Source organism: Coregonus lavaretus (genome assembly GCF_964263955.1).
Source record: "Coregonus lavaretus genome assembly, contig: HAP1_SCAFFOLD_6133, whole genome shotgun sequence".
Taxonomy (NCBI): Eukaryota; Metazoa; Chordata; class Actinopteri; order Salmoniformes; family Salmonidae; genus Coregonus; species Coregonus lavaretus.
Genome location: NW_028156728.1, coordinates 4,390 through 27,500, shown reverse-complemented (window position 1 = coordinate 27,500; position 23,111 = coordinate 4,390). Strand labels below are relative to the sequence as shown.

General features: G+C 45.4%; 1 long non-coding RNA gene across 1 annotated transcript in view; it reads right to left on the bottom strand.

Moving 5' to 3' along the window:
• LOC311126036 overlaps nucleotides 1-20,022 on the bottom strand; it is a 23,479-nt gene extending 3,457 nt beyond the window's left edge. The window contains exons 1-3 of the long non-coding RNA XR_014612938.1: nucleotides 19,984-20,022; nucleotides 4,161-4,240; nucleotides 4,017-4,061 (exon numbers count right to left, since the gene is read on the bottom strand). This is a non-coding gene — a long non-coding RNA (uncharacterized lncRNA). The remainder of the gene's footprint in view (nucleotides 1-4,016; nucleotides 4,062-4,160; nucleotides 4,241-19,983) is intronic.
• Between the last annotated feature and the right edge of the window lie 3,089 nt (nucleotides 20,023-23,111).

Sequence of the window (23,111 nt, the reverse complement as noted above, 5' to 3'; positions counted from 1 at the left end):
TACCATACACTGATTGAGTGTATGTAAACTTCTGTCCCACTGGGAATGTGTTGAAAGAAATAAAAGCTGAAATAAATCATTCTCTCTACTATTATTCTGACATTTCACATTCTTAAAATAAAGTGGTGATCCTAACTGACCTAAGACAGGGAATTTTTACTAGGATTAAATGTCAGGAATTGTTAACTGAGTTTAAATGTATTTGGCTAAGGTGTATGCAAACTTCCGATTTCAACTGTATATAAAGTAGATTGTGTTTAGGCCTCAATCACACTTGAATCTTCTATGTGTGTCAGACCGGGATTAAAAGGCCTTACGTTTAATTTTTCTGTATGTATTTATTTTTATTATTTTTACTGCTATTATTATCGGTATTATGTATTGATTTATTTTTCACTCTTTATGCGGTGAGCATTTTGCAGAACACCAGAAGAATGATCACTGAATTATCCCTGTGAGTCATTTTAATCACTGTGAGTTTGTTTATGTTGCCATTAATCCTGTAAGGGATGGGTTGCCAACTAGCGATTTGACACAAAAATACACGTGCGTGCCTATGTGCGTTCCTGTGTGCGTGTGTGTGTTTGTGTGTCTCTGTACCTGTATATGTCTGTACAGAATGAATGAATGAATTCTGTAGAGACACGCACAGGTACAGAGACACACAAACACACACACGCACACAGAAACGCACATAGGCACGCTCATAGGTACGCTCATAGGCACGCTCATAGGAATGCTCATAGGAACGCTCATAGGAACGCTCATAGGAACGCTCATAGGAACGCTCATAGGAACGCTCATAGGAACGATCATAGGAACGCTCATAGGCACGCTCATAGGCACGCTCATAGGTATGCTCATAGGCACGCTCATAGGCACGCTCATAGGAATTCTCATAGGAACGCTCATAGGAACGCTCATAGGCACGCTCATAGGAACGATCATAGGAACGATCATAGGAACGCTCATAGGCACGCTCATAGGAACGCTCATAGGCACGCTCATAGGTATGCTCATAGGCACGCTCATAGGAACGATCATAGGAACGCTCATAGGAACGCTCATAGGCACGCTCATAGGAACGCTCATAGGAACGGTCATAGGCACGATCATAGGAACACTCATAGGAAAGCTCATAGGCACGCTCATAGGCACGCTCATAGGTATGCTCATAGGCACGCTCATAGGAATTCTCATAGGAACGCTCATAGGCACGCTCATAGAAACGCTCATAGGAACGGTCATAGGCACGATCATAGGAACACTCATAGGAACGCTCATAGGCAAGCTCATAGGCACGCTCATAGGCACGCTCATAGGAACGATCATAGGAACGCTCATAGGCACGCTCATAGGCACGCTCATAGGAACGATCATAGGAACGCTCATAGGCACGCTCATAGGAACGCTCATAGGCAAGCTCATAGGCACGCTCATAGGCACGCTCATAGGAACGATCATAGGAACGCTCATAGGCACGCTCATAGGCACGCTCATAGGCACGCTCATTGGAAAGAAAGAGATGATGAGTAGGGGTTAATGGTCTAATGTTATTTGGCGAGAGAGAGGGAACATGATCGGAGTAATCTCTGGAGCTCCAAGCTGAGGATCCCCTTCTGATGTTCCTGGGGTCTAACTGGGGGGGAAGGTTTATGGTGGGACGCTTTATAGTGGGATAAGATCAGTTCCCTCCATTGGGAAACAGACTGCTTCTCCTCAAATGGGACTATATATGTAACAGATTTACTGAGAGGAGCTGCAGGGGAACGGAGGAAGTGTGTGAAGGGAGTGAGTGAGTGTGTGGATCTCTGTTGGAGTCTCTTCTTCTCCCCCCCCCCCCCCCCCCCCCCCCCCCCCCCCCCCCGCTTCTCTCTAAACTTCAGGTCCTTGTGTAAGTAGCTGTCAAGTCCTTCATAGAAAAAGCAGGTCAATCAATAAAAAATGTTTGAATGAAAACCAAATCTTCAAAAGGAGAAAATATGAAAAAGAAGCTCTATCTCTCCCTGGCCCTACCACGGAACTCTCAGCGGCTCCCAGCCTTCTGGAAGCATCTGCCAGTCAACATGGTTACCTAGACAGGAAGTGCTTAAGTGAATTTGGAGGTGGAGTTGAGGAAGCAAAACAAAACGGCTGACAAGACTCAGATCAACGCATCTGTGGACACACCGGCGTCACGGCAGCATCACTTTGTTTGACTAACCTCCTGTTTTATACAAACTGTCGTCGAAGGAGGAGGACCAAGGCGCAGCGTTGAAGGTGAACATATTTTATTAATTAGAATGATAACACGACCAAAACAACAAACGATAACGTGACGTCCAAAGGTGCAAAACACAAACCTATACAGGAACAAGATCCCACACCATACTGTGGGAAACAGGCTGACTAAGTATGGTTCCCAATCAGAGACAACAAGCAACAGCTGATTCACGTTGCCTCTGATTGAGAACCACACTGGCCAACATAGAAACACAATACTAGACCAAACACAAATGAAAACTCACACCCTGGCTCAACATACTAGAGTCCCCAGAGCCAGGGCGTGACAGTACCCCTCCCCCCCCCCAAAAGGCGCGGACTCCGGCCGCGCCAACCAAACACCACAGGGGAGGGACCGGGTGGGCACTCCGCCTTGGCGGCGGATCCGGCTCCGGGCCTGATCCCCACTCCCTCTCCAACCCCCCAAAGTACCCCTGGTCCGGTCTGGCCCCGCTGGCCGGAGCTGGACTGCACACTGGTGGAGCGGATTGCTCTAGCTCCGGCGTGAAGCAGCTGACCGGTGCCGGACCAGGCACCGGTGGAACAGGCACGGGCCGTGCCGGACTGACGACGCACACCACTGGCTTGGTGTGGGGAGCAGGAGCGGGCCGGACCGGGCTGGCAACGCGCACCATTGGCCTGGTGCGGGGAGCAGGAACAGGCCGGGCCGGGCTGGCGACGCGCACCATTGGCCTGGTGCGGGGAGCAGGAACAGGCCGGGCCGGGCTGGCGACGCGCACCATTGGCTTGGAGCGGGGAGCAGGAACAGGCCGGGCCGGGCTGGCGACGCGCACCATTGGCTTGGTGCGGGGAGCAGGAACAGGCCGGGCCGGGCTGGCGACGCGCACCACTGTCTTGGTGCGGAGAGCAGGAATGGACCGGACTGGGCTGGCGACGCGCACCACAGGCTCGGCGCAAGGGACAGGAACAGACCGGACCGTACTGGGGACACACACCACTGGCCCTACGCAGGGATCAGGAACGGGCCGGACCGGACTGGTAACACACCCCAGTACCTCTCGCCGTGCCTCTACACCTTCCTTCCCCTTTTTGACCAGTGGCCCCCGTAACCTGGCGGCCTCCTCTGCCAACCCGCTGGGCCGCTCTATCGCGGTCTCCTACTGCCCCGTCGTCCACGGTGTGAGCCTCCCCCAAAAAATGTCTGGGCTTCTCTCCTACCCGTTGACCAGGTCTCCATATCTCTCGCCAGCCTTTTGCCCTTCTGCTTCCAAGTCAAGCCCCTCTCTTCCTCACCCGGCTTGACCCATTCGAGGAGGCGAAGGAGATCCGCTAGAGATCTCCCTGGCTATGGCTCCTGGACACGCTGCTTGGTCCAGTCTTGGTGGGATCTTCTGTCACGCTCGTCGAAGGAGGAGGACCAAGGCGCAGCGTTGAAGGTGAACATATTTTATGAATTAGAATGATAACACGACCAAAACAACAAACGATAACGTGACGTCCAAAGGTGCAAAACACAAACCTATACAGGAACAAGATCCCACACCATACTGTGGGAAACAGGCTGACTAAGTATGGTTCCCAATCAGAGACAACAAGCAACAGCTGATTCACGTTGCCTCTGATTGAGAACCACACTGGCCAACATAGAAACACAATACTAGACCGAACACAAATGAAAACTCACACCCTGGCTCAACATACTAGAGTCCCCAGAGCCAGGGCGTGACACAAACACACTGTCTCACGTCTAACCTGTTTTACACATACACTAGATCAAACACACAGTAACCTACCTCCAGGACTTCTTTTTGATGATATTACCCAATATGACTTCAGCTCTGAAAAGCAAGAAGGCATGGCAAATCCTCTCAGTACTCAGTATCACACAGCTGACCTGTTGTTACAGTAAAGGGGTGTGTTATTATATCCTGACTCACTTTCCAGCAGCGTACACCTCCGCCGTGTCAAACAGGTTGACTCCACTCTCATACGCTATGGTCATCAGCTGCTCGGCCACCTGGGAAAACACAAAGAGGTCAGAGGTCAAATATGTCACACACTCAACACTTAACATACACATACAGACACACATCCTCATCATCATCATCATCATCATCATCATCATCATCATCATACATCAGATGTAGGAACCACTGGTTAACAGACAGGATTTAATCCATCTATCTAGCGTCATAATGCTGTTTGGTTGAAGAAACCCTCTTTATGTCTGTCTCTGTCTCTGTCTCTGTCTCTGTCTCTGTCTCTGTCTCTGTCTCTGTCTCTGTCTCTGTCTCTGTCTCTGTCTCTGTCTCTGTCTCTCTGTCTCTCTGTCTCTGGCTCTGGCTCTGTCTCTGGCTCTGGCTCTGGCTCTGTCTCTCTGTCTCTGTCTCTGTCTCTGTCTCTGTCTCTGTCTCTCTGTCTCTCTGTCTCTCTCTCTCTCTCTCTGTCTCTCTGTCTCTCTGTCTCTCTCTCTGTCTCTCTGTCTCTCTGTCTCTCTGTCTCTCTGTCTCTCTGTCTCTCTCTCTCTGTCTCTGTCTCTGTCTCTGTCTCTCTGTCTCTCTGTCTCTCTGTCTCTCTGTCTCTGGCTCTGGCTCTGCTCCTCCTCTCAGTTCCACTCTCTTCTTTCTCTCTTACTATAGATAGTGTTTCCAGTCTGGTGCTATAGTTGTCCCTCTAGAGAGCTGAGCTGTTCCTCTCTCCCGTGTGTTTCAGTGTGTCAGCAGGCTGAGGCAGCAGACTTTACAGTGATTCACCCAGACAGGAGATCATACATCATCAGACTGAATTGTTCCCAGATTCAATTCCCTTTTATGGTGCGCTTATTGCAATGTGGCTGTAAGTGAATTTGCTATAAATTCCCGCTGCAGAGGTGTGTGAGCAAGTGTGTCTCTTTGTGAGACTGGGAGTGTCAGTGTCTGTGTGTGAGACTGTGAGTGTGAGTGTCTGTGTGTGTGTGTGTGTGTAACCCTCTCCCTGTTTGAGTCGCAGAGGTCTTTGGAAGCATTGCCACAAACAGAGTTCGCTAATCCAATCTCCTCCACTCTGCTGAGGAACTGTCCGTCAACTCTCTTAACATTATCTTTGCCACTGCGGCTAGAAGTAGGCAGGGATCCAAACCCGTCAGATGAAAGAGGAGAGAGGGATTAAAAATAAATAAAAGAGAGGAAAATAGCTTGAAACACTGGCTGCTGAAACACTGGCTGCTGAAACACTGGCAGCTGAAACACTGGCTGCTGAAACATTGGCTGCTGAAACACTGGCTGCTGAAACACTGGCTGCTGAAACACTGGCTGCTGAAACACTGGCTGATGAAACACTGGCTGATGAAACACTGGCTGATGAAACACTGGCTGCTCAGAATGACTGGTGACAACAGTCAGCCAATCTCAAAGTGGTTGTGATAGAACAGGGACAATAGACTGTGAAATTAAACACTGATTAATGGATGACTGACTGACTGAGAGAGAGAGAGAGAGAGAGAGAGAGAGAGAGAGAGAGAGAGAGAGCAACAGAGAGAGAGAGAGAGAGAGAGAGAGAGAGAGAGAGAGAGAGAGAGAGAGAGAGAGGGGGGGGGTAGGTAGGTAGGTAGGTAGGTAGGATGGAAGGAAGGAAGGACTGGGGTCTTTTCTATAACCTGTAGGTATGTAGGTAGGTAGGACTGGGGTCTTTTCTATAACCTGTAGGGAACACAATAAATGACCTATACATTTGCATGTAGGTTTCTCACAAATTGGGATATGGGGGAGGGGAATAGGAAGGGTATATGCAAATTAAATACTGTAGTATTTACTATAGTTTTTGAAAAATATAGTGTTTTGCGGACAGTGGTGTTTCTGCAGAAATTAATGTTGTATTCACTACAATGTTTTTTTTCTGATAATACTGTAGTATTTTACAACATTCTATATTAAGTACTACACATGATTGAGCGATACTACAGTGTGTAGTATAGAATTCTACACTATACTACAGTTTACTACAGAATTCTATAATTAATACTGTAGTACTCTATAGTAAACTGCATATTTCTTTGTGGGACAATAGGTGCTGTGTGTATACATATAGAAGAGTTAGTCTTTCAAACGCTGAAGGTCATGACCTTTTGGTGGGTTGTGTGTGTGTAATCTGAGCAACTCATCAAAATACGTTACTCATTCAAAATGGCTGCCTGTAGCCACTGTAAATGTCAACCTGGGTAACTTGTCCTAAGCGAGAAGCACATGTCATCACACCGCCATTGCCTAAGCCCCCTCTTCTCATACCCTCCTAACTACTAACTCCTAACCCTAACCCTAACCCTAACCCTAACCCTAAACCTAAACCTAAACCAAAACCAAAACCAAACCCTAACCCTAACCCTAAAGCTAACTTTAACCCTAACCCTAACCCTAACCCTAACTCCTAACCTTAACCTTAACCCTAACCCTAACCCTAACCCTAACTCCTAACCCTAACCCTAACCCTAACCCTAACCCTAACCCTAACCCTAAACCTAACCCTAACCCTAAACCTAAACCTAAACCTAACCCTAACCCTAACCCTAACCCTAAACCTAAAGCTAACTTTAACCCTAACCATAAACCTAACCATAAACCTAACCCTAACCCTAACCCTAAACCTAACCATAAACCTAAACCTAAACCTAAACCTAAACCTAAACCTAAACCTAAACCTAAAGCTAACCCTAAACCTAAACCTAAACCTAAACCTAAACCTAAACATAACCCTAACCCTAACCCTAACCCTAAACCTAAACATAACCCTAAACCTAAACCTAAATCTAAACCTAACCCTAAAGCTAACCCTAACCTAAACATAACACTAACCCTAACCCTAAACCTAACCCTAAAGCTAACCCTAAACCTAACCCTAAACCTAAAGATAACTCTAAACATAACCCTAACCCTAACCCTAACCCTAACCCTAAACCTAAACCTAAACCTAAACCTAAACCTAACCCTAACCCTAGCCCTAACCATAAACCTAACCCTAACCCTAACCCTAAACCTAAACCTAAACCTAAACCTAAACCTAAACCTAACCCCTCTTGTCCTGTGGCAGATGGAGCTAATGACCAGTGACAGGGGAGTGTGGGGTTCTGAACACACACAGAGGCTTCCCCTCCCTGGTCCATAGAGACACAGTGCTGAGTCACCATGTTATTGGTGTGTGTGTGTGTGTGTGTGTGTGTGTATGTGTCGTGTGTGTGTGTTGTGTGTCCTGTGTGTCCATATAATAGTGACAGGGATGGAGACGAGTGTACTTTTAATGCCAACAGATGAGGGCAGGGACCTTGGCCTGTAGGGGAGGGGGTGGGTAGTGAATTAAGAAGAGAGTGTCCAGAGGGACTGTATTGTAGGAAGGCCCAGCTGTGTGTGTTGAGGGTGGACGTCAGAGAGACAGGGACCCTGTAACCCCAACCATAGGGGACAGAGTGGGGGTGGGGAGACATGCAGTGGATAGGTTCTGGGGGAGAATATGGGAGAAGGGATAGGGCTGTGGCAGTCATGACATTTTGTCAGCCTGTAATTTTCATCATAGGTACACGTCAACTATGACACACAAATTGAGAAAAAAATATCCAGAAAATCACATTGTAGGATTTTTAATGAATTTATTTGCAAATTATGGTGGAAAATAAGTATTTGTATTAATGGCAGCTGTTTGAACTTGTTATCAGTATAAAAGACACCTGTCCACAACCTCAAACAGTCACACTCCAAACTCCACTATGACCAAGACCAAAGAGCTGTCAAAGGACACCAGAAACAAAATTGTAGACCTGAACCAGGCTGGGAAGACTGAATCTGCAATAGGTAAGCAGCTTGGTTTGAAGAAATCAACTGTGGGAGCAATTATTAGGAAATGGAAGACATACAAGACCACTGATAATCTCCCTCGATCTGGGGCTCCACGCAAGATCTCACCCCGTGGGGTCAAAATGATCACAAGAACGGTGAGCAAAAATCCCAGAACCACACGGGGGGACCTAGTGAATGACCTGCAGAGAGCTGCGACCAAAGTAACAAAGCCTACCATCAGTAACACACTACGCCGCCAGGGACTCAAATCCTGCAGTGCCAGACGTGTCCCCCTGCTTAAGCCAGTACCTGACCCTCACCCTATACTATTGTAAACAGCAAAAAAATGTTTGGGACATTAGGTGTTGTGTGTGTCCATATAGAAGGGTTAGTCTTTCAAACGCTGAAGGTCATGATTTTTGGTGGGTTGTGTGTGTGTAATCTGAGCAACTCATAAAAATACGTTACTCATTCAAAATGGCTGCCTGTAGCCACTGTAAATGTCACCCTGGGTAACTTGTCCTAAGCGAGAAGCACATGTCATCACACCGCCATTGCCTAAGCCCTCTCTTCTCATACCCTCCTAACTACTAACTCCTAACCCTAACCCTAACCCTAACCCTAACCCTAAACCTAACCCTAACCCAAACCAAAACCAAACCCTAACCCTAAAGCTAACTTTAACCCTAACTCCTAACCTTAACCCTAACCCTAACCCTAACTTCTAACCCTAACCCTAACCCTAACCCTAACCCTAAACCTAAAGCAAACTTTAACCCTAACCCTAAACCTAACCCTAAACCTAACCATAAACCTGAACCTAAACCTAAACCTAAACCTAAAGCTAACCCTAACCCTAAACCTAAACCTAAACCTAAACATAACCCTAACCCTAACCCTAAACCTAAACCTAAACCTAAACCTAAACATAACCCTAACCCTAACCCTAACCCTAACCCTAAACCTAAACATAACCCTAAACATAAACCTAAACCTAAACCTAAATATAACCCTAACCCTAACCCTAACCCTAACCCTAACCCTAAACCTAAACATAACCCTAAACCTAAACCTAAATCTAAACCTAACCCTAAAGCTAACCCTAACCTAAACATAACACTAACCCTAACCCTAAACCTAACCCTAAAGCTAACCCTAAACCTAACCCTAAACCTAAAGATAACTCTAAACCTAACCCTAACCCTAAACCCAAACCTACACCTAAACCTAAACCTAAACCTAAACCTAAACCTAAACCTAAACCTAAACCTACACCTACACCTACACCTAAACCTAAACCTAAACCTAACCCTAACCCTAACCCTAAACCTAACCCTAAACCTAAAGATAACTCTAAACCTAACCCTAACCCTAAACCCAAACCTACACCTAAACCTAAACCTAAACCTAAACCTAAACCTACACCTACACCTACACCTACACCTAAACCTAAACCTAAACCTAACCCTAACCCTAAACCTAAACCTAAACCTAAACCTAAACCTAAACATAACCCTAACCCCTCTTGTCCTGTGGCAGATGGAGCTAATGACCAGTGACAGGGGAGTGTGGGGTTCTGAACACACACAGAGGCTTCCCCTCCCTGGTCCATAGAGACACAGTGCTGAGTCACCATGTTATTGGTGTGTGTGTGTGTGTGTGTGTGTGTGTGTGTGTGTGTGTATGTGTCGTGTGTGTGTGTGTTGTGTGTCCTGTGTGTCCATATAATAGTGACAGGGATGGAGACGAGTGTACTTTTAATGCCAACAGATGAGGGCAGGGACCTTGGCCTGTAGGGGAGGGGGTGGGTAGTGAATTAAGAAGAGAGTGTCCAGAGGGACTGTATTGTAGGCAGACCCAGCTGTGTGTGTTGAGGGTGGACGTCAGAGAGACAGGGACCCTGTAACCCCAACCATAGGGGACAGTGTGGGGGTGGGGAGACATGCAGTGGATAGGTTCTGGGGGAGAATATGGGAGAAGGGATAGGGCTGTGGCAGTCATGACATTTTGTCAGCTGGTTATTGTCTTGCAAAAGACTGCCTGTCTCACGTTAATTGACCATTAATTAACATAAACATGTTTAGCATCTCCAGGTCTCCACCCATACAAGCTGCTGATGGGCGTCTTTGGAACATCTATATTTAAAAAAAAATAGTATAAAAAATCAATTTAATATACACCATCACAATAAATCCATTATTTATTTTAGTTAGGTCTAACGAAACTTTATGATATGAGAATATGAGTTGGCCTACTGTAAGCCTGTGTTATCTGGCTATGCTTCATGCCATAGGCTGTCGGCTTGTTCATTTACAGTGGGGAAAAAAAAGTATTTAGTCAGCCACCAATTGTGCAAGTTCTCCCACTTAAAAAGATGAGAGAGGCCTGTAATTTTCATCATAGGTACACGTCAACTATGACACACACATTGAGAATTTTTTTTCCAGAAAATCACATTGTAGGATTTTTAATGAATTTATTTGCAAATTATGGTGGAAAATAAGTATTTGGTCACCTACAAACAAGCAAGATTTCTGGCTCTCACAGAGCTGTAACTTCTTCTTTAAGAGGCTCCTCTGTCCTCCACTCGTTACCTGTATTAATGGCACCTGTTTGAACTTGTTATCAGTATAAAAGACACCTGTCCACAACCTCAAACAGTCACACTCCAAACTCCACTATGGCCAAGACCAAAGAGCTGTCAAAGGACACCAGAAACAAAATTGTAGACCTGCACCAGGCTGGGAAGACTGAATCTGCAATAGGTAAGCAGCTTGGTTTGAAGAAATCAACTGTGGGAGCAATTATTAGGAAATGGAAGACATACAAGACCACTGATAATCTCTCTCGATCTGGGGCTCCACGCAAGATCTCACCCTGTGGGGTCAAAATGATCACAAGAACGGTGAGCAAAAATCCCAGAACCACACGGGGGGACCTAGTCAATGACCTGCAGAGAGCTGGGACCAAAGTAACAAAGCCTACCATCAGTAACACACTACGCCGCCAGGGACTCAAATCCTGCAGTGCAAGACGTGTCCCCCTGCTTAAGCCAGTACATGTCCAGGCCCGTCTGAAGTTTGCTAGAGTGCATTGGGATGATCCAGAAGAGGATCGGGAGAATGTCATATGGTCAGATGAAACCAAAATATAACTTTTTGGTAAAAACTCAACTCGTCGTGTTTGGAGGACAAAGAATGCTGTGTTGCATCCAAAGAACACCACACCTACTGTGAAGCATGGGGGTGGAAACATCATGCTTTGGGGCTGTTTTTCTGCAAAGGGACCAGGACGACTGATCCGTGTAAAGGAAAGAATGAATGGGGCCATGTATCGTGAGATTTTGAGTGAAAACCTCCTTCCATCAGCAAGGGCATTGAAGATGAAACGTGGCTGGGTCTTTCAGCACGACAATGATCCCAAACACACCGCCCGGGCAACGAAGGAGTGGCTTCGTAAGAAGCATTTCAAGGTCCTGGAGTGGCCTAGCCAGTCTCCAGATCTCAACCCCATAGAAAATCTTTGGAGGAAGTTGAAAGTCCGTGTTGCCCAGCGACAGCCCCAAAACATCACTGCTCTAGAGGAGATCTGCATGGAGGAATGGGCCAAAATACCAGCAACAGTGTGTGAAAACCTTGTGATTATAGTAAACTGCATATTTTTATTTGGGACAATAGGTGCTGTGTGTGTCCATATAGAAGAGTTAGTCTGTCAAACGCTGAAGGTCATGATATTTTGGTGCGTTGTGTGTGTGTAATCTGAGCAACTCATCAAAATACGTTACTCATTCAAAATGGCTGCCTGTAGCCACTGTAAATGTCAACCTGGGTAACTTGTCCTAAGCGAGAAGCACATGTCATCGCACCGCCATTGCCCAAGTCCCTCTTCTCATACCCTCCTAACTACTAACTCCTAACCCTAACCCTAACCCTAACCTTAACCCTAACCCTACCTAAGCCCCTTCTTCTCACCCTCCTAACTCCTAACTCCTAACCCTGAGAAATGTTCACTTATTTAATTATTTATTTATTAGTGGATTTATGTTTTTATATATGTTTTTTAAGCACTTACCTTGAATATGATGGCACTTTTTGTTTATTCCTTAGTGTGGCGTGTATTGTGGCACTTATTTTTTATTCCTTAGTGTGGTGTGGTTTTATCTCATTTATTGTTTGTATATTCTTACAGCACTTATTTTGAGTTGAAAGTATGTTGATTTGTTTATTGTTGATTTGTCCTGTTTGATAGCACTTATGATTGTCCTTATTTATTTTTTATTTGTTTATTTATTGGGTGGTTCTCCCTTTTGGCCTTCCCCTTTTCCCTTATTTTTCTTTCCTTGATCCCTAACCTAAACCCCTGGTTCCTAGCACCCTTACCTTAACCTAACCCTTACCTTAACCTAACCCTTACCTTAACCTAACCTTTACCTTAACCTAACCTTTAACTTAACCTAACCCTTACCTTAACCTAACCCTTACCTTAACCTAGCCTTAACCTTAACCTTAACCTTAACCTTAACCTTAACCTTAACCTTAACCCTAACCCTACCTAAGCCCCCTCTTCTCATACCCTCCTAACTCCTAACCCTAACCCTAACCCTGACCCTAACCCCTGACCGTAACCCTAACCCTTATACTATAGTAAACTGCATATTTTTATTTGGGACAATAGGTGCTGTGTGTGTCCATATAGAAGAGTTAGTCTGTCAAACGCTGAAGGTCATGAAGTTTTGGTGGGTTGTGTGTGTGTAATCTGAGCAACTCATCAAAATACGTTACTCATTCAAAATGGCTGCCTGTAGCCACTGTAAATGTCAACCTGGGTAACTTGTCCTAAGCGAGAAGCACATGTCATCACACCGCCATTGCCTAAGCCCCCTCTTCTCATACCCTCCTAACTACTAACCCCTAACCCTAACCCTAACCCTAACCCTAAACCTAACCCTAAACCTAAAGCTAACCCAACCATAAACCTAAACATAACCCTAACCCTAACCCTAACCCTAACCCTAACCCTAACCCTAAACCTAACTTAACCCTAACCCTAACCCTAAAGCTAACCCAACCATAAACCTAAACCTAAACCTAACCCTAACCCTAACCCTAACCCTAACCCTATCCCTATCCCTAAACCTAACCCTAAACCTCCAAACCAAGCTGCACCATTTTGATTTCTCCCCAACCCCCTTCCCTCTCCCCCTCCCTACCTCCTCCAGTTCCTTCCTTAGATCCTCCAGTAGAGGTGGCAGTTCCCCCCTCCTTATCCAACATCATGAACTTGTCAAAGTCTTTTCAATTTACAGCACCGCAGGCCCAACTCCTGGAGAGAGGGTTGTCATTCATTCCCCGTCCAATCAAATTCGACTGGGAGGAACTTCATAGGGACACCCACAAATACCATAGACGACTCAAACTTCTCGACTATTTTGACTATCGGACAAATGACAACTACTTAACATTCACCCTTCCTTCGACCTGGGAACCTAAACTGTCCCAGGTAGACAGGAGGGTCCAGAATCTAATCAGAACGGACAAAGACACCCTTCACAACTACCACACCCAGGCAGATAGACAGGACAACCTCACTAGTATAGAAAGACAAGCCATAAAAGAACTTATAAACAACCCTCACATAATATTGAAACCAGCAGATAAGGGATCAAAAACAGTGATCCTAGACAAACATCAATACACATATGAGGCAAACAGACAGTTATCCAACACCAAGTACTATGTACCAATAGAAGAAAGCCTACAACCACAGACTCAGACTAAGCTACGCCGAATCATACAAACACTTTATGATAAACAGTACATCAATAAGAAACAACGAGACTTTCTATTTGGACCAGACACCCTACTTTGTAAAATTCACAAAGAACCAGACACCTGGACAATTCCCCATGAAGTTCCTCCTGGAAGGCCCATCGTATCAGACTGCAATAGTGAATCGTACAACATAGCTCAATATATTGACCATCATATCAACCCTCTCTCCACTAGACACCCCAGCTACCTCAGAGACACTTACCACTTCCTTGAGAAGATTAAACCCATAGTTGTTCCCTCCCAAACATACATATTCACTATAGACATTGATAGCTTATATACCAACATAAATACAGCAACAGGAATACAGACGGTTAGAAATCTACTCCATGCACACCCAGATAGGAATAGACCAGACAATGAATTACTACAATTATTAGAAATTAGTCTCACACACAACAATTTTATATTCAATGATAGGCACTACTTGCAGGTGGAGGGAACGGCTATGGGGAAGAAATTTGCCCCTGCATATGCAAACATCTACATGGCTGAATGGGAGAGAGAGGCATTGGCCAAGTGCCCACATCAACCCACATTTTATTACAGATTTCTAGACGACATCATAGGAGCCTGGCCTCATGACATCCAACTATTCACTGAATTCATCAGCATTCTCAACAGTCATCACCCGTCCATTAAGGTTAAATACACAATAGATCCATGTGAAGTACATTTCTTGGATACCACAGTATTCTTTAATCAGATAAATCAATCCCAAAAAACATTACTCACTAAAGTTTATTTCAAACCAACAGATACACATGCTCTACTCCATAAACAGAGTTATCATCCCAAACATACATTTAAAGGCATCGTCAAATCCCAAATTATACGGTTCCATAGGATATCCTCCTGTAAACAGGATCTGGACACAGCAATTCAAACACTATTTCATGCACTTAGACAAAGAGGCTACTCCAAACGATACCTCAGAACCATAAAAACCAGCACCTTGGCGGCCCTCTCTCCCATTCAGCTAACAAACCCACAAAACACAAGTCTGTCAATCACTCTTTCGGACCACAACTTTCATTACACAGGTTCTGGAGGCACTTCCAAATCCCCCCCTTCCCCTGACCTTAACCCTGACCCTAACCTTAACCCTTACCCTAACCAGGGTTCGTATCCTGCTCCCGCCCCTGACCCTAACCTTAACCCTTACCCTAACCCGGGTTCGTATCTTGTTCGAACTCCTTACCCCACCCCCAACCCTAACCCTAACCCTAACCCTAACCCTACCCCCAACCCTACTCCTAACCCTACTCCTAACCCTAACCCTAACCCTAACCTTAACCCTTACCCTAACCTGGGTTCGTATCCTGCTCCCGCCCCTGACCCTAACCTTAACCCTTACCCTAACCCGGGTTCGTATCCTGTTCCAACTCCTAACCCTACCCCCAACCCTACTCATAACCCTAACCCTACCCCCAACCCTACTCCTAACTCTAACCCTAACCCTACTCCTAACCCTACCCCCAACCCTACTCCTAACCCTAACCCTAACCCTGACCCTAACCTTAACCCTTACCCTAACCCGGGTTCGTATCCTGTTCCCACCCCTAACCCTACTCCTAACCCTAACCCCACCAAAACCCCCCCCTCTCTGAATCACAACCTTCTCTCCTCTTCTGATTCCTCTTCCAATCAGCAGACAATCCTTATCCCCTTAGTCACTACATTCTCACATAGGATCAGACCACTACATCAGGCATTCAAACATAATTTTCTCATTACTCAACAGGCATACACACCCTTTCAGCCATATAGAATTATCTCAGCATTCAGAAGGAATAAGAGTCTCAAAGACGTCCTAATCAAAGCAAAATACAGCACTAAGCCCCCACAACCACCCAAACCTCACACGGCCCACTTCAAACCAAGAAAATTCATTTCAAATCCACACAGCAAGACCTCCACTCCAGTTCTAGACTCTATCTCACTCAACACTCCAAATGTCATTTATATAATTACCTGTACATTATGCAAAAAACACTACATCGGGGAAACTCAGTATACAATAGAAACTAGACTTAAACAACATCTATACAACATCAAACGGGCCCATCTACACACAGAACTAGTCACTCATTTCCAGGATCACCCCATCACTTACCTCAATATATCCGGCTTACAGTCATGTTCTGGGTGGACCAGTGGGCGGCGAAAAGCAGTGGAACGTGGGTGGATAAGAGATCTTCAAACAATTACACCCACCGGTCTGAATGAGCGTTTTTAACCAGTTAGATGGGATCAATCGAAAGGGATAGCACTTGTTTACAGGGATCTCAAGGAGGTGAAAGAAGGATGCACTATTCAAACAAAAAATAAAGTTTAAGTGGGTTTGTCTAATATTTAATATTTGCATGCTTATCTTAAATAGTTTTATTCCTTCCTTTTTTAGGTATTTGATTTTGTTTTGACATTTTAGCACTTTATCTCTTAGCACTTTGTCTTCTAGCGCTTATATATGTGTATATAATTGTGTTTGTATATGTATTATTAAAGCATCTATCCCCTGATCCCTTGTATATTTTAATATCTCAGTCCCTTCATGGTCCTAGATAACCACTCAGACTATCATTTAGAAACAATAATAACCTACTTACTTTTGGTAAGGTTTGTAGGGGGTAATCTAGATAATTTTAACAGTTGAATGGTTTATAGCATTATATTGGAGGGGCACACAACAATAGGCCTGCGCACCACAAGACAAACCAGTCTCTTTTTAACCCTACCCTAATTCAAAACCTAACCCTAACCCTAACCCTAACCCTAACCCTAAAGTTAACTTTAAACCTAAACCTAAACCTAACCCTAACCCTAACCCTAACCCTAAACCTAAACCTAAAGCTAACCCAACCATAAACCTAAACATAACCCTAACCCTAACCCTAACGCTAACCCTAACCCTAACCATAAACCTAATGCTAACCCAATCATAACCCTAACCATAACCCTAACCCTAACCTAAACATAAACCTAAACATTACCCTAACCCTAACCCTAACCCTAAACATAAACATAAACATAAACATAAACATAACCCTAACCCTAAACCTAAAGTTAACTTTAACCCTAACCCTAAACCTAAACCTAAACATAACCCTATTCATTATGATGTCATTACCTAAATGTTTGGCCGATTTAGAACCTACTACAAAAAAATAAAAATAATAATACTATTCCTTATTGAGGCCTGCTGGGGGAGGAGTTCCCAGGCGGTCTATCCAATTATGTCTCTCTCTGGAGAAGTCATTTATCTTTATCTCTTCTAGCCTACGTGGCTCCTTCGCCGATAAAATGCCCATATATAACGTAAGGCTCTTAGTTCATGATTACGGCTGTTGAAATGCCTGGCAACAGGTGATTTTTCATAATGGTTATGGCTGTTGAAATGCCTGAAAACAGGTGGTTTGTCCTCATGGTTACGGCTGTTGAAATGCCTGACAACAGGTGGTTTGTCGTCATGGTTATGGCTGTTGAAATGCCTGACAACAGGTGGTTTGTCCTCATGGTTACGGCTGTTGAAATGCCTGGCAACAGGTGGTTTGTCCTCATGGTTACGGCTGTTGAAATGCCTGGCAACAGGTGATTTTTCATAAAGGTTATGGCTGTTGAAATGCCTGGCAACAGGTGATTTTTCATAGTGGTTATGGCTGTTGAAATGCTTGGCAACAGGTGGTTTGTCCTCATGGTTATGGCTGTTGAAATGCCTGACAACAGGTGGTTTGTCCTCATGGTTATGGCTGTTGAAATGCCTGACAACAGGTGGTTTGTCCTCATGGTTACGGCTGTTGAAATGCCTGGCAACAGGTGGTTTGTCCTCATGGTTACGGCTGTTGAAATGCCTGGCAACAGGTGATTTTTCATAATGGTTATGGCTGTTGAAATGCCTGGCAACAGGTGATTTTTCATAATGGTTATGGCTGTTGAAATGCCTGGCAACAGGTGGTTTGTCCTCATGGTTATGGCTGTTGAAATGCCTGACAACAGGTGGTTTGTCCTCATGGTTACGGCTGTTGAAATGCCTGGCAACAGGTGGTTTGTCCTCATGGTTACGGCTGTTGAAATGCCTGGCAACAGGTGGTTTGTCCTCATGGTTACGGCTGTTGAAATGCCTGGCAACAGGTGATTTGTCCTCATGGTTACGGCTGTTGAAATGCCTGGCAACAGGTGATTTGTCCTCATGGTTATGGCTGTTGAAATGCCTGGCAACAGGTGATTTGTCCTCATGGTTACGGCTGTTGAAATGCCTGGCAACAGGTGGTTTGTCCTCATGGTTACGGCTGTTGAAATGCCTGGCAACAGGTGATTTTTCATAATGGTTATGGCTGTTGAAATGCCTGGCAACAGGTGATTTTTCATAATGGTTATGGCTGTTGAAATGCCTGGCAACAGGTGGTTTGTCCTCATGGTTATGGCTGTTGAAATGCCTGACAACAGGTGGTTTGTCCTCATGGTTATGGCTGTTGAAATGCCTGACAACAGGTGGTTTGTCCTCATGGTTACGGCTGTTGAAATGCCTGGCAACAGGTGGTTTGTCCTCATGGTTACGGCTGTTGAAATGCCTGGCAACAGGTGATTTTTCATAATGGTTATGGCTGTTGAAATGCCTGGCAACAGGTGATTTTTCATAATGGTTATGGCTGTTGAAATGCCTGGCAACAGGTGGTTTGTCCTCATGGTTACGGCTGTTGAAATGCCTGGCAACAGGTGGTTTGTCCTCATGGTTACGGCTGTTGAAATGCCTGGCAACAGGTGGTTTGTCCTCATGGTTACGGCTGTTGAAATGCCTGGCAACAGGTGATTTGTCCTCATGGTTACGGCTGTTGAAATGCCTGGCAACAGGTGATTTGTCCTCATGGTTACGGCTGTTGAAATGCCTGGCAACAGGTGGTTTGTCCTCATGGTTACGGCTGTTGAAATGCCTGGCAACAGGTGGTTTGTCCTCATGGTTGTGAACGGAGCTCTTGTGCTCACATATCCTAATTTGGTTCACGTTTGGTCTTACCCACATAATTAAAGTTACAGGAACACTGAAGGAGATATACGACATATTTCATGTTACATGTTATTCTACCTCAAACCTTTATCCTCTCTCCAGAATTGGGACAGAGTTCCCTCTGATCATGGCATCACAGTTGCGACACGGTTGCGACAAGGGAAATGATAGACATGAAATGCAATGCTTTTTTCTTAGGCAAATCTGACCTTTACTAAACAATCCCGTAAATTTAAAGGTCTCTTATTGCAAAACCTCAGGGTGTCTATTAACCACATCCTTGATTGCAGTTGTGGAAAAAGTACCCAGATAGCCAGGGGCACATTCCAACACTCAGACATCATTTACAAACAAAGCATTTGTGTTTAGTGAGTCCGCCAGATCAGATGCCACTAGGGATGACCAGGGATTTTCTCTTTAAGTGTGTGAATTAGACCATTTTCCTGTCCTGCTAAGCATTCAAAATGTAACGAGTACTTTTGGGTGTCAGGGAAAATGTACGGAGTAAAAAGTACATTATTTTCTTTACGAATGTAATGGAGTTAAAGTAAAAGTTGTCAAAAATATAAATAGTACCCCAAAAAACTACTTAAGTAGTACTTTAAAGTATTTTTACTTAAGTACTTTACAACACTGCTTGATCAACCTTGAAATAGGACTGTAGGTGGACACCAAAGTTACAGAGGGAGGAGAGGGATTCTTTGACGTGGTTTGACATAATGCATTCCGCTCAGTTCGTCTTTACTCTCTTAAGGCAATTGTCCAATAACTATTCTTTATACCCTCTTGTTTTGAATCTTTCACATAGATCTTTGGCATTGTACTAATGCGCCTAATGCGAAGGGAATTGGATATATGGTAAACTAATTCTTACTGCTGAAATAAAGAAAGGTATTTATATCCGTTTATTTTCTATACACCTACCACACATTACGCTGCATTACTGTACACTAACTGAAGCAAAGGGATTTTACCCAGAGTACACTCTGATACACGACTAACTTTTGTGCCTGCTAAAGTCCAGAGTAGTTGTAGAGCAGTAAAAACCAGTGAACTCCAGACTGCATCCATTTCCTATCTCCATAAAACCAAATGGAAAAGCATTAGGAAATCATCGTCTTACCTCATCTGTAATCTGACCGCCAAACGTTACCCACGTACCTGAAACAGAAACAGAGATAGCAAATTAGAATTTGTAGCATCACATAAACGTAAAACTTTGGTGCTTCCATGTGCAGTACTATACATACAGATATGCCCGGTACTTCACTTGGGCAGGAGCTCACCGAAACTAAATACCGGCAACTCAAATGTTATTCTGCTTGAGTTCGGTACCTCCTATAGAATATTAGCTCAAAAAAAGATTGAGGAATTCCTGCACCTAAATATAAACGGTACCGGCACCCAAAATGAGTACCAGCACCTATTTCAGTCCTAGTCAATCACTGCATATGCCATTGTCAGAATCTCAGACGTTGTGCTAACAGTTACTAAACATGTGTAAAGGCTGAGACTGGGATGTCAGTGGGAGTAATTCATCCAGGCCTTATCCCTGAGACAACACTGATGAGCACCTGCAGACAGCAGACAGACAGAATAAGCTGCCGGCACTTCAGATCGAATCTGTCCTGTCAGGAGAACAGCATGCAAGCAGATAACAGCATGTGTACAGAGCATTACATTACATTACATTTTAGTCATTTAGCAGACGCTCTTATCCAGAGCGACTCACCAATTGGTGCGTTCACCCTATAGCCAGTGGGATAACCACTTTACAATTTTTTGGGGGGGGGGGGAGAAGGATTACTTTATCCTATCCCAGGTATTCCTTAAAGAGGTGGGGTTTCAAATGCCTCCGGAAGGTGGTGAGTGACTCCGCTGTCCTGGCGTCGTGAGGGAGCTTGTTCCACCATTGGGGTGCCAGAGCAGCGAACAGTTTTGACTGGGCTGAGCGGGAACTATGCTTCCGCAGAGGAAGGGGAGCCAGCAGGCCAGAGGTGGATGAACGCAATGCCCTCGTTTGGGTGTAGGGACTGATCAGAGCCCGAAGGTACAGAGGTGCCGTTCCCCTCACTGCTCCATAGGCAAGCACCATGGTCTTGTAGCGGATGCGAGCTTCAACTGGAAGCCAGTGGAGTGTGCGGAGGAGGGGGGTGACGTGAGAGAACTTGGGAAGGTTGAACACCAGACGGGCTGCGGCATTCTGGATGAGTTGTAGGGGTTTAATGGCACAGGCAGGGAGGCCAGCCAACAGCGAGTTGCAGTAGTCCAGACGGGAGATGACAAGTGCCTGGATTAGGACCTGTGCCGCTTCCTGTGTAAGGCAGGGTCGTACTCTCCGAATGTTGTAGAGCATGAACCTGCAGGAGCGAGGCTCCTCAGAGGAGGAAGGGGAGGAACATCCTTTTTAGATAAAACTGTACTAAATATATTCATGTCACCAAATAATTGATTAAAACACACTGTTTTGCAATGAATGTCTACAGTAGCCTCAACAGCACTCTGTAAGGACCATGGTCTAGCCGGAGGATATCTAGTTTCCGTCCTACTCTGGGTACATTGACTTCAATACAAAACCTAGAAGGCTCATGGTTCTCAACCCCTTCCATAGACTTGCAAAATAATTATGACAACTTCTGGAGGACGTCCTCCAACCTATCAGAGCTCTTGCAGCATGAACTAACATGTTGTCCACCCAATCAAAGGATCGGAGAATGAATCTAGTACTGAAAACACAAGCTACAGCTAGCTAGCAATGCAGTGCATAAACATGTAGTGAGTAGTTGACTCAAAGAGAGAGAAAGACAATAGTTCAACAGTTTTGAACAAATGCATTTCTTTAAAAATGATGGATAAGCAAGAGAGAGAGAGAGAGAGAGAGAGAGAGAGAGAGAGAGAGAGAGAGAGAGAGAGAGAGAGAGAGAGAGAGAGAGAGAGAGAGAGAGAGAGAGAGAGAGAGAGAGAGAGAGAGAGATAGATTTCATTGTATTTCTTTCACTTTCATGTTCACTTAGCTAGTGAATGCAGCTTGCTAGTTTAGCCTACTCAAACAGAGAGGGATGCTATCATAGCTAGCTGGCTATGGCTATCCAACACTGGAACTCTTCCAAGTCAAGGTAAGCTTTTGGTTTTATTCATTTATTGCCACCGGGGCCCGCCGGTGTAACTGCTAAACTGCTTGCTGACTGTACACTGTACTGTATGATTGTAGTGTTTTTTTTTTGGTAATACGTTAGTTGTAGTAGCTATGTTGACTATGATGTTAGCTGATATGGTGACAACAATGTAGGCTGTGTGTAGCGGTTAGCGGTTATGATATGAAAGTTTAGCTTGGAAAGTTATTTTTTGCATGGTCACAGACAGCTGATTCGTTGTGCACTGAAGTCCACAAATGAAGGGAAAAGGTGAGAGGAGGAGAGTGTGTAGATGAGAGAAGGAATTATGTGATCATGCTGTTTTCCTTTCACACAATTATCTTCTTGTATCTTTCTATCAGAATGGCTTCATCACCCGGCGCACTGTCCCCGTGCGTGTCCGGGTGGCAGGGGGGCTGTGGGAGGATGTCCAGTTTTTTATTGTGGACTTTCCGGAGTGTCCCCTCGTCCTCAGGCACCCCTGGCTGGTTGCCCAAAAACCCCGGATAGACTGGTCCACGGGGCGGCTCAACCTGGAGGGAGGCTCCGCCTCCGTCCTGTTCCGGTGTCCACCAATCACTCATCAGCCCAAACCACCGTCCCAGACCACCTACCTGTTCTCACCTCTTCCCCAGGTCCCACACTCCAAACCGCCTACTGCCCTAGCGGCGGTTGCCCCCCGGGAGGACGGTGGCTAAAGTCACCGGCCCAGACCTGGCATGCGTTCCCCGGGAGTATTGGTATCTGGGGGAGGTGTTTAGTACGAGGCGTGCCATGGGCCATACGACTATGCTAGCAATCTCCTGCAGGGCGCCATACCCACACGAGGGCGATTGTTTTCCTTGTACGGGCCGGAGACGCTGGCCATGAGGGAGAATATCGACGAGGCACTCGTCGAGGGTCACATCCGTCCCTCTATTTCACCCGCAGGTGCGGGCTTCTTCTTCGTGGAGAAAAAGGACGGTGGGCAGCGGCCGTGCATTGATTACCGGGAGCTCAACGACATCACGGTTAAGAACCGCTACCCACTCCCCTTGATGACGACTGCATTCGAGTCATTGCAGGGAGCCTGGGTCTTCACCAAGCTAGACATAATGCCTACAACCTGGTGAGGATT